We start from the raw sequence: 12541 nt of genomic DNA, 5'->3' as shown, positions 1-12541 counted from the left end.
TGCTCCAGTATGTAACACTATGATAAGCATTCAATACACACACACTGAATAAATGACAGAGCCCCAATCACAGAACATGGAATGTATACCAGACTGAGTAGTTTAATCATGGACTGTGGGGATAGGGAGCCAAACAAGCAGGTGTCACAAATTCAAATTCCTAGTAAGTTCCCAAGAAGGTGACACAAATGTAACAGAAAAATATATGTATATAATTCCCAGTATAGAAAAGAAAGGCTTAATGATATGCTATAAGGCTGATGATAAACCCCAACCAATAGTTGGTCATAGTATCAGGGAGACAAAAGGGCACATGTGTACTAGGGGAAATATATTTACTGGCTAAAGATATACCTCTCTAAAGTCTATTGTCACAATGGAAATCTGAGGTCAGTATTGCTAGATGTACACATTTCTAAGAAAAGCTGGCAATCAAATATTTACAGGACATATCACAGTTTTAACACATTGGCTTAAAAGAAAAACTGTGAGCAAAAAAACAAAACAAAACACCAAACACACTGTGTGAATCTTAACAGAGACCACAAGAGTATTTAAATCCTCTGAAGTGGTCTTTGTAAGGCTGACAAAGCTGAATCCATACTTTAGGAAGTTATGTTTTATGCCAGCCTGTTTCAATATTTCAGGCGGAAGCACAAGCATATTCACATCCAGTTACCAAAGAATTGCGTTCCGAAGCCTGGTGAAAATGACTTATATATAATAATTTTATAATCTTCTAATATGTTGCCTATATTCAACTCTCCCAGGTGAACTACAACGGCACAGCCTAGTCAGTTCATGTATTAGCATGTCTTCATTTCAAGCGTTATTATTCCTTCTTTTTCACTTTTACCACTGTTATTGAGTTACAATTTCCTACTACATTTCCCATAATTCTTCACTACATTCATTCCACCCAGCCAGCTCATTTTTCACCCTCCCTAGAATCTGACAAGCCACAGAAATACCTGATTTCAAAAGAGATGCTTGCATTCTATACTGATGTCATCTAGGAGTATAAGTGCCCATTGTCACACTGCAGAGTGGAGAAAGGTAAGAGAAATCCTTGTAGGTCTTTATATTCTGATCTTTTAAAATATTTTGAAAAGACATATATTTTATTTTTCAACCAATGTCTTAGTTATTCATTTTCATTTCATCTGTGCAAATCAAAATGCAGTAAATTTTTTGAATGATAAACGTGGAGTGTGTACTAAAAATGTGATACCAATAAGATTGCGAGGAATAATTGAAGGAAGTCTTCCATAAGACTGACAATGACTCTGACTCCAGCAGCATGGGTTTGAATATAAATCTTGCACAAATAAATGAACTACAAAGAAAAAAATAAGTTGCTATCCTGCCTGATTGCTATGCCATTATAGCAATGTAAAGACAAATAGATTCATTTAACTTAGGCTAGAGGCTTAATTTTTTCATAATTGTCATCATAAAGCTCATATTAAGTTTTTATTATCAAATCATTTCATGATATGAAATCTTTTCAAATCTTGCAAGTAGGGAATCAACATTTAAGACAAAAAAATACACAAATAAACTGAACTGGCTAAAGCAAAATTTAGTTACTTAGGTTGTAACAGTATTTTCTTTTTAACTGAAATGAGAGTATAATCAGATAATTTTATTGTCTAACTAGTGGAGATTATGATTCTGAATTAAATGTATGCATTTAAAGGTTATGTTTGATTATTTACTGGCTGGGATTGATATAAAAGTGGTATACTACAATATGCCATGTATGTGGTTAAACCAGTTGTAAATCATTAAATTTTTATTTAGTAATTAGCAGTGTTCTCATAAAAAGAATGAGATACATGCATCATTTATTTTTAAAACAGCTTTGAATAATTAGCATCATATGCAATTTGATCTATTAAGTTACTAATTAAATATAAATACTTAATGTGTACCAGAGAGTTGCGCTTTGATATTGCACAATTGTCCATTGTGTGGTCATTACCTTAACTGTCCCTTCATCCAAAGCAGGGGGGAGTAATTCGTAAAATACACTCAGAGAAAAGAGAATATTAAGAAACAATGAGAGCCACAAGAAAGTCCTACGTTGGCCAATAGTGTTACACGACTCCAGGCAAGCAGAAATATCTAATTTGTGCTCTAACTCCTGTCCAAGCTTCCACTCTGTGCTTTTGAAGATGTATGTAATTAATAAATAGCCCCAAACAGTCAGGAAAAGGAAAAGGGGAGCAGCTTAGGTGCCTAGATTATTGAAAAATTGAACATTTTAAATAGAGTAGTTCTAGAAATCTAAGAGTTGGGTTTTCTAACTTTCAATTAGAAAGTTTTATTTTATATAAAGATTCTCATCCTTGGCAAGAGATCAAAGTTATATATTCTTATTATTCTTTTCTAATTTAGCTTCAATGTGCCATCAGATGAAATCTTATCACTTTATTCAGAATCTATCACTTTATTCTGCTCAAGAATTTAGCACTTTCCACAACATTAAATCCAACCTTATACATTTTCAAGGCCTTCACATACTACCTTTGCCACTTTTAGAATAATGGTAAAAGTGAAAACAATAAAAGCTAATATTTTCTCTACGCATTGTGCTAACTGTATTGCATTATCTCATTTAATTCTTGAAAATAAAAAAAAGGAGGGAGGGGAAGAGAGAGAAAGAAAACAGGCTGTGAGAGGTAACCTAACTGGGCTTCAGTCTTACTGTGCCTGTGTTGCAAAGCTGAGCCAAATCCAAGTTAAATGATTCAGAACCATTGTTCTTAACCTTCCACTGTATGCTACAAACTTCACACTATTGCAACACTCTTCAAAATGTCATCTCCAGTCTCTTTCCATGAATCAGACCAGACACTTTCATGTATTTAATATTGACCTACTCTTTTCTCAGTGCCTTATTTTCATGCTGTTTCCTCTCTTCAAGTGTGTCCTTCCTCAGCCAAATGCCCCTCCTCTTTCAAGGTGTGTGTCACATGTCGTCTCCCCCACAGCTTTCCACCTCAAATGCCTAACTCAGATCTGAAATTTACGTACATTTCCATGTGCCTAGTGTAGATACAAAAGTGATTATCTCTCAATAAATATATTTCCTGAAAGCATTAATAGTAAAGACCATTATAGTAGTCATTATACAATTAAGAGTGTTGTCATACACATTTGATTCCTTGTTACAAAAGATAGGTTTACTGCCAGACATATATCCTGTGCCAGATTTTTCATCATCAACATTTTCAAAAAAATCCATTCCCATTTGGATGTCCTTTTAGTCTGTGTCCAATTTTTCTTGTAAGAGCTTCCAAATTTAATTTTAACTTCAAGTGCTGCTGCCCAACACAAGCAATATAGAGCCAGAGCAGGAATTTTCCTTACAGAGAAACAGGATCCATTTAATTGAAGGCAAAGAAGGGCACTATTGTGAGGTTGCACCCATCCGAAGGAATGGCGGCCCCACGCCTCTTCTGGCTTGTCCTCTCTCATGTAGCTGCTCCCTTTACCCTTAGATGGTTCATACATTTGGGACAAGACCTGGCTTGACCATGATACAAAGGAGAGCTCTTCATGGGAAGCTGGTGGATTCAGCTAAGTTTTTGCATTTTTGTCTCTTTGATACACAGTGGGGCCTTGACTTACGAGTTTAATTCATTCAGAGACCGAGCTGGTTAAGGAGCTCATTAAGGAGCTCGTTAACTCAAATTACTCTATCAACTCAATGCATAAAATCGGCCAAGAGACAGCTGGTATCTCAAAATACTGGTTAGTCAGGACACTCATAAGTCAAGGCCCCACTGTATTATTGGCAGGGCATGATGACTGCTAAGTTGTCAGGCTGGTGCGGGGAGGAAGGCTGCTCTGGCCCTTCGGCTGGCCTGATTTGGAAGAATGACTACCATTTCTAGCTGGCCAACCTCAGGCATGTAGATATTATTACTTCAAGGATATCAATTTAGATTCATTGCACTTACAGAAAAGGCAGGATGTTATGGTTACTGAAAGGACTCTGGAGCCAGACTGCTTAGGTTCAAGTCCCAGCTTTGATATTTACACTGTATGACCTTGAATCACTTATTTGACTTAATATCTCAGTTTTTTCCAACTATAAAGCGGAGATTATAATAAGACCTGCCTTATATGCTTTTCTTGTGGAAATTAAAATGTTTTAAGATATGTTAAACATGTAGAACAATGATAGCTCTCAACAGTGTTACTTATTATTGTTTTATATTTGTAAAGTAAGTAAATAAATTTTTTAAATTATACATTTTCTGTGTAATACAATGTTTTTCTTGTCTCCTTCCTCCTAAAGACTGACACTTCTTGAGGGCAGAGAGCAGGTAATACTCATCTTTGTATAACCTCAGTACTTTCCAGGAGGATATTACATTGTATGCCTACAATGACTACTTGCTGAATGAAAGAAAGTTGTGGTAACTAAAGATAAGGAGTAAATGAAGTAGAGTTTAAGACAGCCATAGCCAGTTTGGCTAAGTGGATAGAGCATCAACCAGCGGACTGAAGGGTACTGGGTTCAATTCAGGTCAAAGGCACATGCCTGGGTTGTGGGCTTGATCCCCAGTAGGGGGGCTGCAGGAGCCAGCTGATCAATGATTATCTCTCATCATTGATGTTTGTATCTCTCTTCCCTCTCACTTCCTCCCTGAAATCAATAAAAATAAAAATAAATGAAAAAGAGTTGTAAGACAAACTGAACCACCAAGCAAAATAGAGACAGACAGAGAAAGCAAGCAAGCTCAGGGGAGCAGGAGGTTTTTTGTTTGCATGTTTTTTTGTGTTTTTTTTTTTAGTGTGTGTGTGTGTGTGTGTGTGTGTGTGTGTGTGTAGTGGCAGGAGCGGGGAGATTAAGCAAAAAAGAAAAAAGAGAGAGAACTCATAGGTAATTGCAGAGAAGGGGTGGTGGAAGTGAAGAGAGCATAGAGGAGATAGTGATGGAAAAAATAAAATAAAAGAAAAGAAATAAAATAGAATAGTTGTAAGAGTCCAAAATGTTTAAGAGTAATGTGACTATTATATTGGTAGGTTTGTCCTCATCAATGTTGAAATCACGCTCATAGTGATAGCAATATTCAAATAGGAGAGAAGAATTGTGAAACACTTGTCAAATTTCTCAGGAGAGGAAAAAGTATGTACCAAAATCACAAAAAACAACAATAAAACATTGGCATGGAGATTTACTGTAGACTGCTGGCATAACCACACATAAATTGCTTTCCATGAAAAGGAGGTTACATTGTCTGCTGATACTGGGAAAAATAGAGAAATGCCAACACCACACATGTGCTGTATAAAGTATCTATTTAAAATGACTACTTACCCCTAATCTCCTCTTAAATGTCTTAATTTTTAAAACAGAGTTCTTGATTTTTTTCATTTTCTCCCATCAAAATATGTGCAAGTCAACAACAACAATGTTAAGGGCTGAATTTTGTCTCCTAAAAGTTTGTATGTTGATTTCCTAATCCTCAGGATCTCAGAATCTAACTGTATTTGGAAGGAAATATTTAAGTTAAATTATAATTAGGGTTAGCTCTTATCCTATATGACTATTTCCTTATAAAAATAAAAAATTTGGATATAGAAAGATATAGTGGGAAGACTGTGAAGATACAGGTGGTAGTGGAGAATAATGAAAATGGAAAGAATAGAGAGATTATATTTTGATGTTGTAATCATATTTAGACTAAAACACAGATGTTTAAAACCTGATGTGATTAATCTATGTCCATGGTCAGCAGTTCACTCAAGTCCCAAAAAATGTTCTCAGAAAAAGTGCTCCTTGTAGCCCCAAGAGTTCTCAGCATAAATACTTGAAGAATTGACCAGTATTGAGGATGCTTCTCTCTGATGGAATCAACAGCAGCCTCTGCTGGTTTGGAGATCTCAGGCTTCCATGGTGAAACTGGGTTGCGATGAGGAGCAATTGGCCTCGAAAACACCCCTGCTGCTCAGGTGGTTTGAGGGAGAATTCTGTAATACCAAGGCTCTCCTTCCTTAAAATGATTGGCAGAGGAACATTCTGAAGAAGGACCAACCAAGGTGCTCTATAAAACAGAAAGCTCAAAGAGACACAAGGCAGTGATAAACATGTTATAGTTCTGATGCCTTCCATACCTTCCAGACTGTTCTTGAGCTGCATGTTGAACTGAGTTACCCTGGATGGCAAAAGGAAATAATTGCATATAAATGGGATCGTCACAGAGACTGATGGTCACCTCAAGGTGAGATCAGGCAAACCTACAGGAGCCTGATAGAAGCCAGTGATCATTCACCTGCTGTGTAGAGCTACCCATGCCCAGTCACTGATTATAGCAACAACACCAACCAACCAACAGGGGAGGGGGTGTTATGCCAATAACCAGTTAAGATAAGATGTGCCTGCCTCTCCCCTGCTCATCCTATATAATAAAGATAGAATATGCAAAATAACCCTTATGCCCTCACAAGATGGCTGCCTATGACCAGGCTGGCAGGGGGGGGGGGTAGTGAGTGACTACCAAACGACTGAGCAGCAGGCTGTGTGGGGTTACCATGCCAGCAAAAGGGCCATGAAGGGCAACCAGTCCAGACGGGGGGGGGGGGGGGGGAGGTGCATTTGGTGGCAACCAGGCCACCAGGGGGGCAGTTGGGGGCAATTAGGCTGGCAGGGGGGTAGTTAAGGGCAACCAGGCTGGCAGAGGGGGCCAGTTGGGGGTGACCAGGCCGGGGGGACAGTAAGGGGTGACCAGGCAGGCAAGCAGGTGAGCAATTACCAGCCAGCAGTCCAGGATTGTGAGAGAAATGTCCAACTGCCGGTTTAGGCCCGATTCCTGAGATTGGGCCTAAACCGGCAGTTGGACATCCCCCAAAGGGTCTCAGATTGGAGAGGGTGCAGGCTGGGCTGAGGGGGACCCCCCCACCCCCCGCACAAATTTCATGCACCGGGCCTCTAGTTTCTTAATACTGATTTTCCTCAAGTTCAATTTATGCATAAAAATGTTTTTGATTAATGAAAATAGAAAGGAAAAAAATGATAATGGATACACCTGTGAACACAATTGACCTTTTACTCAATATTTCTATCCAAAGTCCAATGTTAACACTTTTGTTTAGTATACCTTTTTAACTGCAAACTTCGATTTCTTAGGTTGAAATTTATAGCATAATTATTTCTTTGTTTTTAATGACTTTCAATATCTCCCCCCCGTCTCCCCCCCCACACACACACAACAATCCCTTCTATTTGTTATATAGAATGGAAATACACACATATAAATTAAAACCAGTTCCCCCCCGCCCCCCGGCCCCCAAGACAAATAACATGAATGTTCTAATTTGAAGAGAAGATCAAAGTATATATGGAAATAATTGGCAAATACAAAATCTACTCTAAGATGTGATTTTAACATGAAGCTGTTAGGCAGCATCACAGAGAGAAATGCTGTCATCTATGATATCAGAAGATACTCACTCTAATCCCAGATGAGTTGACTATTTTCTACATAAATTTTGGCATGCATTATATCTTCTCTAGGCCTCAGATACTTAAAATAATAAGTTTGGACTAGGAAATACTTAGTATCCCTTCTCCATTTTAATCATCTATGACTACTTAGAGTTGGGGATGATGCTAGATTATCATTAACTGAAGGAAAGATAGAATAGCAAAGACTCTGAACTGAGAGATGACTAGAATGTCAGAGGGCAACAAGGACATATGTGAATGAATTGGAGGGGAAGGGTAAAAAGGAAATGTTAGTATTACCCAGTAGGGAAGTCCAAGGATATATGTCCAAATAAGTACTTTGATTTTTACTCTGAGGCAGATGAAAAAAAAAATTGGAGGATTTTTAGAAAAAGAAAAATTATTTCAGTCTAATTTTAAAGAGTGATGCTGGCTATGTTGAGAAAGACTGAAGACAAAGGATGCATAAGGGAGACAAGAAAGATTTGCAATAGCTCAGGCAGGAAAAGGATTTGGGCTACTGTGTGGTCCCAGGAAATGGAGTGAACACTTTAGTGCCAGAATTTAGTGTACAATTTGAAGGTGAACCCAACAGTTGGTAGTGTTTTAGATGGGGGTGAGGTTGGGGGTATGGAACAAGGATGCCACCCAATGTTTAAGCCTATGAAACTGGAAAGACAGAGTTTTCTTGAGGTGCGATGGTGAGACTATTACAGCAAGTTTGGGATGGTTTAAGGATCAGAAATTCAATTTTAGACATATTAAGTTTTAGGTGATTGTATGTCATTCAAGTGGAGATATTAAATGAGCAGATGGACATGAGTTTGGAGTCAGGGAAGAGATCCAGTAAGGAAATATAAGCTTAGTGATGCTATTTAAAGATAGAGAGTGGTTGCAATCACTGAGAAAGTGATTGTAGATGTAATGAGAATAGAATTAAGAGCATATCTTTAGCTGACTATGAAGTTTATGTGACTTAAGGAGTAGCAAAACTATCAAAGGAAAATAAGAGTAAAAACCAGAGATATAATAGCAAAACTAGATGAATATGGTGGCTTGCAAGCTTAGACTAAAAAGTGAGTAAAAAACAATATTCTATTATTATGTAGGGTCATATGCCCATGGGCAAATATATGGATGTATATGTGTGCAGGGATTTATGTTTATGCAGAGACATTTTTATTTAATAAAATGAGATTATGCTATACCTAATCTTCTAAAATCTTCTTTTAAAAATTAATTGATCATGGAAGAAATTTTTATATCATCTTTACTCATAAGATGTTTTCTTTTTAAATTTTGTACTTTCCAGCATTATTAAAACAAAGTATCATGATGAACTTTTCTTTTTAAAAAAGCACAGTACAGTGAAATGTTGACTATTTAAATGTGAATATTTAAAGTAACACTTGCTCCCTTCTATTTAGTTTAATTTGCAAAATTAAGAAACCAAAGAAAAACCAAACCAAGGAATAAAGGAGTGGAAACTGAAATAGGAATTTTTAGGGGTGAAAATAGGCAGGCTTATGGAATTTTTTAAATTAAGGGGTCCATGGAAAAAACACAAGGCTACAGAGTTGCAAAAGAGTACATTTCCATAAGACAAGGAAATTCTGGGAGGCAGAAGTTACATTTCCATAACACAAGAGAAAGGCAGAAGTTACATTTCCATAACTTAAGGGAACTGGGAGTAGCCAAAGGTCTATATTTACAAAATAAAAAAGAGGCCTCACATGTCCCATGTGAGGTTTGACCTTTGAGCTCAGGAGTTGCTATGGTGACCAAATCTAAGAGAATAATGGCCAATCAGAGGGAATATGGAGGCACAAAAACTGCAGCCTTTATAAACTAGGGAAAAAGGAACACAGTGGGATTCTTTTCCCCCTCCCCACATGGGAGTCTGTGCTTATTCATTCATAAATTTCCAATTTTCTGTACCATCTTCTGTCCATGGTTTCATTCTTTGACTCCTATGGACAAAGAATCCAGCGAAGCCATCCTGCCCAGGCAAACACCGTGTGTTCCAGTCCAAAAATCCCATATCAAAACAAAACAAAAAAAACATCAATTTTTTTTTTGTTTCTAACTATTGCAATTCATACATTTCAATGGATCTCATTCTTTTTTATTGGAAGGAGCTAGCTTTGAATAGAATAGAAATTTTATGAAATAAAATTAAGAAACAGCTCACATTTTCTGCTTCTTACTGTGTTTCTAAGATTCTAACATCTGTCTGTTTCACAAAGACAAAGTCACCTGTGTGGGAGCTCCTAGATTTTCATTAGATAGGAGAGATAGAAAATAAATTAACAGCAGTTACAATGTGTTACAATTAGCACTTTAAGGCAGCAACAATATGGTGCATTATTTCACTCCATCTGGAAAACATTGAATGAGTTGAAAGCGTTCTGTAGAAGATATGAGTCAAGTGTCCCTGAAATACTCTTCTCAATGCTCCCAGATTTCTCCCAAATGAGGGCACTTTTAAAAAGTAAGTTAGCTATATCACAGGATATTTCATCTAATAAACCATACGTGAAAATCAAATAAGTAATTATTGAACATTGGCTGCATACCAGAAACTGTGGTGGGCAGTTTATACTTTCTATAATGTTTCAGATTGCTCACTGGTGTTCAGAGTGGAATTTATAGAAATGATCAATAAAAGGAATCTTGTCGAAAAGAATAACAAAATTGTTATAGTGCATACTTTAAGGACTTTGTTAATTGAAAATAAGTACACTGGCAAACACAATTTGTCAATCAATAGTTCTTATGACCTAAGTGTTATAACATATTAGACATGCCATTTTAAAATTTATGAGTATTTATAATAAATATAAAAACAACCTTCAGAATGCTTGTATGAAACTTTTACTGAATAAAAGTAACAGAGGTGGGCAAAAGTAGTCTTTTTACCTTCCTCAACTACTCTATTAAATGCCATTGCATTTTTTCATCCATATTGTTAATTTTGAAAAATCAGCTGGATTGAAGTTGATTTCATGTGAAACAGTGCTTCCTGGTGAAATAGGAATTTTAGGGGATATCGGTAGGTTTAGGGAATTTTTAGAATTGGGGGTCCATGGAAGAAACACAGGCTACAAACTGGGAGAATGTGCATTTCCATAACACAAGGGAGACAGGTGCAAGGGAGGAGGGGAGAATGCTAAAGAATTGGGTGAGTGTGGGTCTCCGATCAAGACACACAGAGAGGGGGGGGGGGGAGAGAGAGAGAGAGTCTTTGTTCACTTGGTATTTTAACTAGGAACTTTTTCAAAATACTCAATCAGCTTTCCAAGCTTTTACAGGCTTCTGATAGGTCCACACCCTAACCAATGATCCTTTCTCAGGTTAGAGTCTAACCGTTAGACTGACAGGCCTCTATGGTCAAGCTCCTGCCCCTTCACCAGGTTGACTTCTAATGTGCATGTGCTTATTCTCCCCTTTGTTCTACCCCTTCCCCCAGTGAACTGTGGGAACGGACTGGGGGTTCTCTGGGGAGCAGTGCAAAGCTGTAACTTCCTGGTGAATCGAGCACGCCTCTGCTTCCCAGCTGACCATGTCTGACTCCCTTTTGCTTGCTTCTCAGTAGTATTTAGCCAACTATGGTAACAAGACCAGGCATGTAGTTTTGGCTCTACTACTAATTAATCTTGTCTTTCAGGTTCCTATGCTCTCTGTTCCCCTCTTTGCAAAATGAGAGCAAACCAAGGCTATGTGCTCACAGGAGAACAAGGCAATGGGACGCTGGGATGCACCTTCTAGATCAGAAACCCATTCATTTGGAGGATCCCTTTGTGGGTAAGTACAGGATGTTTCCTTTGGTAGGCTTGAAACTAAGAGAGGAAATTGCCAGGATATGTGAGCTTTGTTTCTATTTTTAAGAATTATAATTATCCTTTGTAGGTTTTCATTTTCTTTCTTTTCCTACAGAGATGATTTCTCTTTAAATTTGTTCTGTCTCTTCCGAGGATTTATATTTGTTTTCTGATTATACTTTGCCAATATTTAGGGTAAAACTTATTTTAGTTTTCCTTCTTTTTCTTTTCCTTTATATTTTTATCTTTTCCTTACACTGTCTCTGAATAGATTTTCTGCAGCATCAATTATGCTCTTTAACAACAATTACATACTTTATTATATTATTTTTGGAAGTGAGTGGAATTTTTTAAAGTAAGTTTTATGTGTATATCTCATACATTATAACAAACATTAGTTGAATGACTGACTTTCAACCCTGTCACATCTTGTTGACTCATGTTTCTTTTTTATAGATGTCAATTTTATTTGTATCTTGCTGAGAACATGAAATTGATGTTTGAATTGATGTTATAAATGTCCTCTTTCTTTCTGAAAACAATTTCCAAAATTAGGCTCTTGCTTTCATGCTTCATGATAGTTCTTGCCTTTTCTAATGCTTCATTTTATTTGTTTGCTTGTTTACTTTGTTGAATATTCATGTATCCTAGGCTGGGGCATGATGAGTCTGGGCTTAGCCTTAGGTGGATATCAGACTGTCCTAACCTTCACTGTGTGCTTATTCTCCTCTAGGTTACTATAAAAGTCCCCACAGGGATCTAGACCAGGAGGTCAGGTTGATGCACAAGGATCCTAACTCACTCTGTGATATCCCGTAGAGATGAATTGAATGTTGGGCTGGTGGACTGAGGCTCACTTTCCTGCAAGTTCTCTGATTTGGGAGTGTCCATGTGCTTTTCTCAGCGTCTGGAGAATCAATGTTGTGGATGGACCAGTCTTTGTGGCTCTTATTATGATTGCAAGATGCCCTTAGCAATGACAATCAGGAAACTTTGAAAGAGACAAAGTTTATTACATATAAAACCTGGAAATTACATGGCACATATATGGTCATACAGCAAGGTTACAGGGAGAGAAAGAGAAAGAATGAGATAGTCCTGAGATTCTACTTTTGTTGAGGTCAAGGGTGGGTTATTGCTGCAGGCTCATTCTTTTTTATGGCCTGGTTCTATTTTCATTGAGGTCAAAGGAGTCTAGGATTTTGCAGGCTCATTCTCTCTATTTATTTTTTAATATGTTCGTATTGATTTTTAGAGA

General features: G+C 37.3%; 1 long non-coding RNA gene across 1 annotated transcript; it reads left to right on the top strand.

Annotated features, from left to right (window-relative positions):
* Positions 1 to 947: 947 nt before the first annotated feature.
* On the top strand, positions 948 to 11266 carry LOC308513229. The gene is made up of 3 exons (XR_013995521.1): positions 948 to 1056; positions 4310 to 4337; positions 11130 to 11266. It is a non-coding gene; the product is annotated as an uncharacterized lncRNA (long non-coding RNA).
* Positions 11267 to 12541: the final 1275 nt, after the last annotated feature.

Source organism: Myotis nattereri (genome assembly GCF_964212035.1).
Source record: "Myotis nattereri genome assembly, chromosome: 2".
Taxonomy (NCBI): domain Eukaryota; kingdom Metazoa; phylum Chordata; class Mammalia; order Chiroptera; family Vespertilionidae; genus Myotis; species Myotis nattereri.
The sequence above is the reverse complement of the archived record's forward strand: the minus strand, read 5'-3'. Positions and strand labels throughout refer to the sequence as shown.